Raw genomic sequence first — 11811 nt, forward strand, 5'->3', positions numbered from 1 at the left:
GAACTGAAAGGACGAGAGACAGTATACTTGAATCTACATAAAGAAATTAAGAACACTGGTAAAGATAACTACATAGGTAAATATAAAAGAAAATATAAATGTATGTTTGGTTGTGGCTCTTTTCTCCTATGTGATTGAAAAGACAGCTGCATAAATCAAGAATTATAAATCAGTGTTAATGGACACCGTATTAATGTAGAAAGATGTAACTTACGCAATAATAGCATGAAGGAAGGGGAGGGAATATATAGGAACAAAATTTGTAAACTTAAATTTAGTTAGTATTAATTAATATAGATTGTTATAAAATAAGGTACTATTTGTAAGTCCCAGGGCAACCACTGAGAACTCAAAAAATATTTAGTAAAAGAAACGTCAAGGCCGGGTGCAGTGGCTCACAACTGTATTCCCAGCACTTGGAAGGCCAATGTAAGAGGATCACTTGCGGCCAGGAGTTCAAGACCAGCCCAGGCAACAGAGTAAGAACCTGTCTCTACAAAAAATAAAAAAATTATCCAAGCATCGTGGCACACACCTGTAGTCCTAGCTACTAGGGAAGCTGAGGCAGGAGAATCACTTGAGCCAAGGAGCTGGAGGCTGCAGTGAGCTATGATGGTGCCACTACACTTCAGCTTAGGTGATTCTGTCTCTTAAAAAAAAAAAAAAGAAACATCAAGGAAATTAAAATGGTACATTAGAAAATATATACTTAATACAAAAAAAGGCAGAGAAAGCAATAATGTAGTAATTAAGGAACAACAAAAAATTACTTGATATACAGAAAAAATAGCAAAATGACAGACATAAATACTACCTTAAGCATTAGTAAATACATTAATTGTAAATGGATTCAACACTCCACTCATAAGTCAGAAATTGCTAGACTGAATAAAAAGAGAAATAAATCTCTTCTGCATAACCAACAAGAGACAAAACTTAAAATATCTAAATATCTCATGAAAACTATCACCATTTATTAAACATTCTTCTCATTCAGCAAAATGGAAAATAGGTATTCATTGCCACTTGTCTTCTGATTCGGGGTGGCCCATTTAATGTCATTCAGCTTTCACAGGCTTATTTTGTTTTTCATGCCCAATTTTGGCAAACTAAGCAAAAGGTCTAACCTAATTTTAAGTTGTCTGTATAAAATTCGTAATTAAAATGATACTTAATCTCATCTTTAATCACTATCTTTTACTGATGTCTAAGCATGTAGTTTTTAAATAATATTCATATAAGCCCATCTGTCAGTGAAGCATATTCATAGATTAATGGATCTTGCATAACACTGCAGCACTGTCTTTACTACAATTGCAGAAGTTCTGAATTCTCGTAATATAAAATGTAAGCAGCTTTTTAAAATGACTATGTAGACCTACTCTTTAACCACAGGGCTGAACATAATAAAAAACATAGGAGGTGGTAGACACAGAAAAGCCAACCTTCTCTGAATACAAGGAAAAAGTGACTTCATACTTCACAAACTAATTATTTCATTCACATAGTCCATGTTGAAATGTAAATACCAAAATGTACATATCCTTCTAAGGAAAACAAATTGTTTTACCAGAATTATAACAGAGCTCATTTTATAAAGTAATTAACATTATTTTTGATCTCCATTTATTAAACCTATAATTACAAAATTCTTCTCATTTCAAAATAAATAAATTGTTGTATCCTCTACTAGTCACAGTAAATATGATCCTAATTATTTAAGTAAAATTGTATGGCATATAGCCAACAATAATCTTTACGCCACTTAGAAAATAAGAATAGACTTAAGAGGATATAAATTTGGACAAACATTTCAGAAGTACTTATAACATTTCATGCTAATTTGCTAATCTGCTTAGTAAATTTATTGTTAGCATTAAAATTAATATATTCAAAATAAACATAATATATACAAAATACCTAAAATAACATAATACTCATAGTATAGCCTACGAATAAAAGCACAGATTCAGGAAGACTTGTGAACAAACTCAAGCTCTACCACTTACTATTAATACAACCTTAGGTAAGTTTGCTCACTTGGAGACAGTTTCCTTTGTCTATGAAATGGAAAAAAATGTTACTACCAAAAAGTAGCAGTTGGAATTCAATAAAACAACATACATAAAGGGTTTTACATGATGCTAGGCACAAAGATTTCTATAATTCTTATCAAAAGAAGAGCACAGCTGGTATATTACATTATACGTAATTCATCAGTAATTCTGTATAGATCAGTGGAAACAAAATAGTATAGGCAGAAAAGTTATTTAATGATTACAGATTCTAAACCGCTTAAAAAACGGTTTGAACTAGACCGATCTCTAAGGAACTCTGTTTCTGAAATTCAAAGATTCTAACCTTAAGGTGATGCCCAAAAAGCCAATGATACTGACCCCAAATTTCTTACAATAAATAGCCTAAAGAACAAATTTCAAGAGCACCAAACAGAGGCAGTGGATATAAGAATCTGAAAAAAAAATGTATATACTTTGAGTGATAATCATATTTTTATAAATTACTTTGAAAAATTATCAGAGTTAAGCACAAATATTTAATGTTAATTTCAACAGGGAAAACTGAAATACAATTTTACTATTTAACAATAAGAAAATCATTAAATAATGGGCATATCCATATAACACAATAACCCATAACCATTACAAATCAAGTTTTCAAAATAATTCATGATGTAAGTACTCCCAATGTGATTCTGAGTGAAAAGGGCAAAATATAAAACAATATTAACAATTTTGTTTTTAAAATATGTTTGCAAAAGAAAAGACTGAAAGAAAAGCCACCACAATGTTTGCAGCAGTTACCTCAGATTACTGAAAATAGGGTAACTTTTTTTAATAGTCTTCCTTTATTTCCAACTTTCTACTGTAATCAACTATCATGTTCACAATCAAAAAAGGCAATATAACATTCATTTATGATTAAATTTTAAAGCTCTAAGCAGGAGTTAAAGAGAACTTCCTTGGCTGGGTCAAAATGATATCCACAAAAAACTTACAGCTAACTACTCAACGGTAAAAGACTGTATACCTTCTCTACTAAGATGAAGAGCAATGCAAGGATATCTGTGCTGATCTGACTTGTTCTAGTTAACATTAGTAGATGTCCTAGCCAGTGCAAAGAGACAAGAAAACAAAATAAAAGGCAAACAAATGAGAAAATGTGAAATAAAGCTGTCTCTACTAGCAGACAGCAGTAGCTACAAAAGCTACTAGAACTAACTCGTGAGTTTAACAAGGTTGTAAAATTCAAAAATTCAAGATCAATATTAAAATATTGATTCACTTACATAAGTAATTGGAAATTTAAAAATTTTTAAAGGTTACTGTTTACAACAGCACCAAACAACATAAAACATTTAGATACAAACCTAACAAAATATGCGCAACATTTTTATGCGGAAAGCTTAAAAACAGAGAGAGAAATCAAAGACCAAATAAATGTAGAAAGGTTGTTTCATTTTGTTTTCTCTCTTGAAAGAGGCTCTCACTGTTGCAGAGGCTAGAGTGCAGTGGCATGATCACAACTCACTGCAGCCTCTACCTCCCAGGCTCAATCAATCCTCCCACTTCAGCCTTCCAAGTAGCAGGGACTACAGGTGCATGGCAACACACCCAGCTAATTTTTCTCATTTTTGTAGAGATGCGGTTTTGCCATGTTGTCCAAGCTGCTCTTAAACTCCTGGGCTCAAGCGATCCTCCCACCTTGACCTCCCAAAGTGCTGGGATTACAAGCATGAGCCACAGCAGTGGGACAGGAAAGGTATTTTATTAATGGATTAGAAAACAACATTTTTAAGATGTCAATTCTCCCCAAATGGATCCATAACTTCAATGCAATCATACTAAAAATTCCACAATGCTTTTATATAGAAATAAAGAGATTCTAAAATGTACATGGAAAGAAAAAGAACTCGAATACTCAAAAATTTTTGACAAACAACAACAAAGTTGGAGGACTCAGGCTTTTTGACTTCAAGATACACTATAACGCTACCATAATAAGGACCGAGGTTTTAGCCAAACAGACGCACAGAACAATGGAACAAAATAGAGTCCACAAAGCAAACCACACAAACATAGTTAACTGATTTTTGACAAGGCAAGCCAAAGAAATTTAATGAAGAAAAGATAGTAATGAGAGGTGAAGCCGGCTGGGCTTCTGGGTCAGGTGGGGACTTGGAGAACTTTTCTATCTAGCTAAAGGATTGTAAATGCACCAATCAGAGCTCTGTGTCTAGCTAAAGGTTTGTAAACACACCAATCAGCACTCTGTGTCTAGCTAATCGGGTAGGGGACTTGGAGAACTTTTCTGTGTAGCTAAAGGATTGTAAATGCACCAATCAGCGCTCTGTGTCTAGCTAAAGGTTTGTAAACACACCAATCAACACTCTGTCAAAACGGACCAATCAGCACTCTGTAAAACAGACCAATCAGCACTCTGTAAAATGGACCAATCAGCTCTCTGTAAATGGACCAATCAGCAGGCTGTGAGTGGGGCCAAATAAGGGAATAAAAGCAGGCCACCCAAGCCAGCAGTGGCAACCCCTTCAGGTCCCCTTCCATGCTGTGGAAGCTTTGTTCTTTCACTCTTCGCAATAAATCTTGCTGCTGCTCACTCTTTGGGTCCGCACTATCTTTATGAGCTGTAACACTCACAGCGAAGGTATGCAGCTTCACTCCTGAACCCAGCAAGACCACGAACCCACCAGGAAGAACGAACAACTCCGGACATGCCACCTTTACGAGCTGTAACAATGAGCTGTAACACCCACCACAAAGGTCTACAGCTTCACTCCTGAGGCCAGCGAGACCACAAACCCACTGGGAGGAACGAACAACTCAGGACACGCCACCTCTATGAGCTGTAACACTCACCGCAAAAGTCTGCAGCTTCACTCCTGAAGCCAGCAAGGCCACGAACCCACCAGGAGGAACGAACAATTTCGGATGTGCCACCTTTAAGAGCTGTAACACTCACTGCGAAGGTCTGTGGCTTTGCTCCTGAAGTCGGCAAGACCATGGACCCACCAGAAGGAAAAAACTCCAAACACATCTGAACATCTGGAGGAACAAACTCCGGACACACCATCTTTAAGAACTGTAACACTCACTGCGAGGGTCCATGCCTTCATTCTTGAAGTCAGCAAGCCCAAGAACCCACTGGAAGGAACCAATTCTGGACACAGTAAGAATAGTCTTTTTCAAGAGATGGTGCTGCAAGACTGGGGCATCCATAAACACACACAGAGAAAGAGAGAGAGAGTCTTGACCCCTACCTCACACTATATGCAAAAATTAACTCGAAATTGGTCACAGACCTAAATCTAAAATTTAAAGCTATAAAAGTTCTGGAAGAAAACATAAGAAAAAAATCTTTGCAACGTTGGATTAGGCAAAATTTCTCATGATAAAAAAGCACAAATCATAAGAGAAAAAACTGATAAACTGGACTTCACCAAAATTTAAAACTTCTGCTCTTTGAAAGATACTGTTAAGAAAACGAAAGGACAAACTACAGACTCAGACTAGAAGGAAATACTGTGAACATATATACGATAATGAATTTGTATCCAGACTGTATAAAACACTTGCAAACCAATAACAAACCAATAACAAACAACCCTATTAAAAATGAACAAACGATTTCAGCAGACACTTAATCAAAGAAGATACACAGATGGCAAATAATAGCACAGGAAAAGACGCTCAATATGTTAGAAGAAAAATTCAAATTAAAACATAAATGGGTTTTCACTAAATGCATATTAGAATAGCTAACATTAAAAATAAAATGACAAGTGCTGACCAGAATGTGGAGCAACTGGAACATCAAACATCACTTGCGGGAATGCAAAATGAAACAGCTACCTTGGAAAACAGTTTGGTAATTTCCTTCTTTTTTTTTTTGTTTTTGAGATGGAGTTTCACTCTGTCACCAGGTTGGAGTGCAGTGGCACGATCTCAGCTCACTGTAACCTCCGACTCCCTGGTTCAAGCAATTCTCCTGCCTCAGCCTCCTGAGTAGCTGGGATTACAGGCACCCGCAACCACGCCCAGCTAATTTTTGTATTTTTAGTAGAGACAGAGTTTCAACATGTTGACCAGGATGGTCTCGATCTCCTGACCTCGTGAGCTGCCCACCTCGGCCTCCCAAAGTGCTGGGATTACAAGTCTGAGCCACTGCGCCCGGCTGGTCATTTCTTTTAAGGTTAAACATGCACTTGCACATGGCCCAAGAATTCCATTCCTAGATGTGTAACCAAAAGAAACGAAAACATATGTCTACACAAAGACTTGCACCTTAATGTACAAAGAACAGCACGTGAATGTTTATAATACCTTCATTCCTAAATGCCAAAAATTGTTCACCAAATGGCGAATAAACATACTATGATATATTCACACAATGAAATACTACTCAGCTGTAAAAAACAACCAAGCATCAACAAACATGCATCAACATGGATGAATCAAAGCATTAAGTGAAAGAAACCTGAAACAAAAGGCTACATACTGTATGATTCCATTTACATAACATACCAGAAAAGACAAAGCTATAGATAGGGACAGAGAACAGATCAGTGGTTGCTAGGACCTATGAGTGAGGGGAGGAAACTTTTTAGAATGATGGGAATATTATTTGTCTGGATTGTGGCAGTGGTTCCATTATATGCATTTGTCAGACTTTATACAGCAATATAATAAAAATTACTTTTTTACTTATAAATCATACCTCAATAAAACTTGATTTTTTTTTAAAAAAAGCAACATATGCCCTTTTTAAAAATATGCATCAATTTAAATGAGCTAAACCAAACTTACTGGGTATGGGAATAGGGCAGGGAGGAACAGCAAGGAGACCAAAAATCCTTAAAATACTGGAAATCTAAAATATTAATTTATCGTTAGTAAATAAGAAACAGATATACATAAACACCAAGAGTTAATCCAAAGAGAGATGCCTTTTTCAATTAAGTTCTCATTGTTTGGACAGAAAATAAGAAAATTTGATAAACTTTCAAGGAAGATTAAAAATCACAAGGAACAGGTTGATAAAGGAGTGCTGTAATTACGACCTACAGTTTGGGAACAACTTGTCTAAAACACTCCCCTTCCATTTTACTTAATGGAACCAGTCTTATCCACCCATCCACTCTACTCCACTCCCGCCCCGTCTTCTACTATCTTCATTCATAACAATCATATGTAATGCATACATCTGACACATATAGATAAGAGTACAACATAAAATGCCTATTACACCAAATTCCCGTTTGTCCATTTAAGCTCCAGACAAGCTCATTTTTAAACGTCTTTTTTCTCTTTTTTAATGCCACCCAAAACCAAAGTGATGTCCCTCTGGGATGATTTTCTGCAGTTTCTTTTGTGTGTTATTAAGTACTAAGATGATCAAAATAAACAAAAATGTCTCCGAAGTTTTGAGTGGATCACTCCAATAAGAAGCTACATTTTTCCATTTAATAAAAGTTAAGAGGTAAGTTGTAACTTTCATCACTTTGTTTTCTTTATGTTTATTCCATTGGGCTTATACTGTTGCTAGGAAACCAGTTCATAAGATTTCCCAGCCCACAGAACACCCTCCTAGGCAGCCTGGAGGATACCAAACTTCGTAACCAGGGCAATTCTCTACCACACAGTTTACTGGTTAGCCAACACCATGCAGGTGCACTCTGCCTGGCATGACCCTTACTACATTTACCTAATAGGTACAGACAGTATAACCAATCCCCTCAACGCAATAGAAATTGTAGCAGAGGGCAATCAGGTGATCATTAAGTGTAGAACTCTCCAACAGCAGGGAACACAACAGCGAATTTGTTGTCAGTCCCTGTCACCCCACCCAACTAAATATTGTGGGGGGGAAGGGTTGCCTTAAATTGTGAAGTAAAATGTCAGCCCGCTCCAATAACTCCACCACGCAACATGCAAACTGCTTCCAAAAACCATCATCCAACTCCCACCCGGATTAATATTTGGAGAGAAAGGTGGCATCAGTATCCGCACAGCTGAGAGGGGAGGGAAGGAAAGAGTCAGAATTCATAAGGGGCCGCTGAGTCACCTAAAATTGTGGCCAAGACTTTACCCTCCAGGAAATCGAGCTCTGCCCCAACTCTCATCAAGGAAGCAAGTGAGAGTAGCAGCAGCAACATCATCCTACCAAAAAAACACCAGCGCAGCTTTTAATAGAGTTCCACTCCTTAAAGTGAAGCCAAAAATAGGTTTCATGTCCAAAGCTTTCCTCCGCAGTAGGCGACACGCGCAGATGGAGGAAATATCTTTATTGTTGGGAAAGGGAGGCGTGTTAACGGGGACGAAGGATACCTCACCACTTGGCAAAGTTACTGGCTCCTGCCTTGACCCTGAAATGCCACTTTTATTGCAACATGTGGCCCAAGAAACTCTAAGGAAATGTGGCTGGCAGACGCTGTAGAGCTTTTACCCCGATGTACTTGGCAAAGTAAAAGGGGATACATAAACCAGGCGCGTTCTGTGTAATCTAAGCAAGAATCAAGGTCTCCGCTCGGTAGGCGCTTCGGTGACACAATAATCACGTGTTCGTGGGCGTAGACTTTCGAAAACACTCGATTCTGGGACGTGCAGGTACCGGTACCTACCGGCGAGCGCAGGAACGAGTGGGCACTCCCACCCCCGGGAGCTGGCTGTGTTCCCGCAGGAGGTTGGTCACGCCCCCTGACTCCTGGTCGCTGCGACAGCCAAGGGCGAGGCCGCAGCAGGCGGGCTGCAGGCGGCGGAAGCTCGTCCGCGCTCCTCCCCCGGTGGGGCGCTCTCCGCTCGCCTCGCGCGGCCCCGACCCCAAGACCCAGGCCCCGGAAGGCGAGCGTTCACTTACCTGCTCCCCTCTCTCGCTCTCCGCTGCCGCCGCTGCGCCGCTCACCTACGCTTCCCGGCGAGCCACCCCCAGCACACAGACCCCCTACGCGTACACCCGAGGCACGGCCCCAGGCCCTTGAGAGGAGACCGCGGCCCAGCCACACAGGTTTGGGTAGCCCACGCACCACCCGGCTTCGAACACCTCTGCCCCCGGAAGTTGATTTCCGCCAAGGCCCGCCCAACACAGCGCCCGTCACTCAACGTAAACACGCGCGTCACGTGGCCCCAGGCCGAGGCCCGGGTCGGGGCCCCATTTTCAGAGCCCTGCCACCCCAGCTTGAGCGTGGTCTTTGGAGAGTTGCCCTGTGAAAAGGGGTGACTTTGCCATGCTCCTTCCAAGTCTACCTCCTGTTAGTTACAGTTTCTCATTCCTCTTGAGTAGCAGGCCCTGTTTCTCCACCTAATCCCTGCAAATAAACCGTCCCCCAAATCAAAATGAGTTCCATCTGGAACTTTGTAGGATTGGTCCTAAGAAGATCCCGCCAAATCTCTTCACCACTTCCAAGCAGAGTATAGTAAAACCAGGGACTAAGCAAAGTGGCTGACATGTAGTAAGTGCTCAAGAAATGGATGTTGACTAGATGCTACGTCTCATCTTTGCCTGTCTGAACTCACAAGCACCGGATGCAAGTAGACTGAGAGCCTCCGCCAACCAGTAAGATGACTTCGGTCAAAGAATTCTGCTCTAGAGTTACTTTTGTTCTTGTCTTCAACTCCAGATTACAGCAATTCATACGTGCCATCTCTGTTGCAGAGTTTTCTTGCAAAGCCTTTCTTAAAAGCTTTCTGTCAAATAGCTTGTCCTGAAGCAATAGGAGAAGAATAGCGTAATTCACAGATTATTTATTTGAAAGGAAGGAATGATTATATAGATGTCTTTGTCCATTTCAGACTGTCAATAGCGATGAGAGAAACAGTCAACTAGCAGTCCACTCGTGAATGTTTCTTCTGTTTTTGCCATGGAAGGATTTTGAAGAACATTCATTCAACAATTTTTTATTGATTGTATACCACATACCTAGTCCTGGGCCAAGTTTTGACAATTCAAGAGTGAACAAGGTAACACTCAAGATATTTGTCTTCAAGAAGCTTACAGTCTAGTGAGAAAGAAAGACACTAACCTGGGGACTTTGAGCATAAATCTCTGGAATATTCACATTCCTTGTATAACAAGTATTCTTTCATCCTTGGACACTGGGTTTCTCATCTGTTGAACAAAATTGGCTTAAACCTGTAATCTCTGTTCTGTACTGGAAGCGGAAAATATTAGCAAGGCATCCTGACAAGTGTGCCGTAAGTGCTGGCCTAAGTAGTTAATGAGCAGTTTCAGTATTGAGCAAGTCACCTTGACTACATTATTTTTCCAGCCCACCCCCTTGTTTATGCATACAAAAAACATTTCTATTGTAAGAAATATAATGCTTTCTTACACATATTTTTTTATCTGTCTACTAGACTACGAAGTCAAGGACCACTTCTCACTTGTATATCCAGCAATCTACTCACTTCTCATTTGTCTTTGTGTATCCAGCAGTCTAGCAAAGTGTCTAGTAGTTAGAAAAAAGGTATTCATAAATATTTCTTAAACTTAGTAAGGTTACCTTTATATTATTTTGTCTCTCATATCTCTTTCTGCTGGAAACCAGATAAGTTTCTGGGAGTTCCTTCCCATTGATGTACTTACATGTTCACTCTGTCCCGATATTCAATACTAAACTGTATTCCATACTAAACAGATTTATAATAAGTAACTAATATTTATTGTTAATATTTGCTATGTGCCTGGCATTAGATTAAATATTTTAAATCCCATATATAACTTACCACAATAATTTTACAAAGTAGGTATATTAATATATTTACACTTTAGATGAGGTTACAGATTTAGGAAGTGTAAATTGACCAAGTGGATTTAAAGCCAGATGTGCCCAACAGAAGGGCTTGTTTATTCACTATAGCACATCACTTTGCTTTTTATATCACTTATTTATCAGTGAATTCAAATCCTACCAACTCCATGAAATCTTTCTTCCTTCCCCACAGTAATCTTTTTCTTTATAAACAGTTCAATGATTAAAGTATATTCACAGAGTTATGCATGCTTTACCACAATCAATTTTAGAGTATTTTCACAGCCCCCAAAAGAAACCCCATACCCTTTGGCCCCAACTTCTCCCTCCTCTCCCCAGCCCTAGGCAACCAGTAATCCACTTTCCGTCTGTATGCCTTTGTCTATCCTGAACATTTCATATAAATGGAATCATGCAATGTGTGGTCTTTTGTGACTGGCTTCTTTCACTTAACATGTTTTCAAAGTCCCTTCATCAGTTGGGTTGTTTCTACTTTTTGAATATTATGAATAATGCTTCTGTTGACATTCATGTACAAGTTTTCGTGTCAACATATGTTCTCATTTCTCTTGGATATATACCTAAGAGTGGAATTGCGGGGTTATATGGTAACTCTATGTTTAACCCCTTGTGGAACTACCAGACTGTTTTCCAAAGTGGCTGTACCATTTTACTTTCTTACCAGCAATGTATGAGGGCTCTAATTTCTCTATTATGCCTTTTCTTGTCTCTTCTAGAACATGTGCCTCTCTTACTTTTCAGAATACTTTTTCCATGAGCCATCTTCAATTATTATTCTTTGTTGTACATGTATCTGCAAGCCCCTTTTCCTAATAGTTTGTGACCTTCTGAGATGAAAAACATGGTGCCTGCCCTTAAGAGAATCACATCTAGAAAAATATACAATCAAATCAGATATTACAGTGATAATAAACACTGAAATAAAGGTTATTGCTAAAATGTGGAGAAAGAACACCTCACTCAGCCTAGGTTAAACAGGAAATAAAGGTTATTGCTAAAATGTGGAG

The 11811-nt window shown here is 38.9% G+C and overlaps 1 protein-coding gene across 1 annotated transcript in view; it reads right to left on the minus strand.

The window, feature by feature from the left end:
* The window catches only part of CCDC91 (coiled-coil domain containing 91), a 363679-nt gene that overhangs the window by 349704 nt on the left and 2164 nt on the right, over positions 1-11811 (minus strand). The window contains exon 2 of the mRNA XM_063694095.1: positions 8893-11759. The gene's annotated coding sequence lies outside the window, so the exon portion shown is untranslated. The remainder of the gene's footprint in view (positions 1-8892; positions 11760-11811) is intronic.

Source organism: Gorilla gorilla, chromosome 10 (assembly GCF_029281585.2).
Source record: "Gorilla gorilla gorilla isolate KB3781 chromosome 10, NHGRI_mGorGor1-v2.1_pri, whole genome shotgun sequence".
Lineage (NCBI taxonomy): Eukaryota > Metazoa > Chordata > Mammalia > Primates > Hominidae > Gorilla > Gorilla gorilla.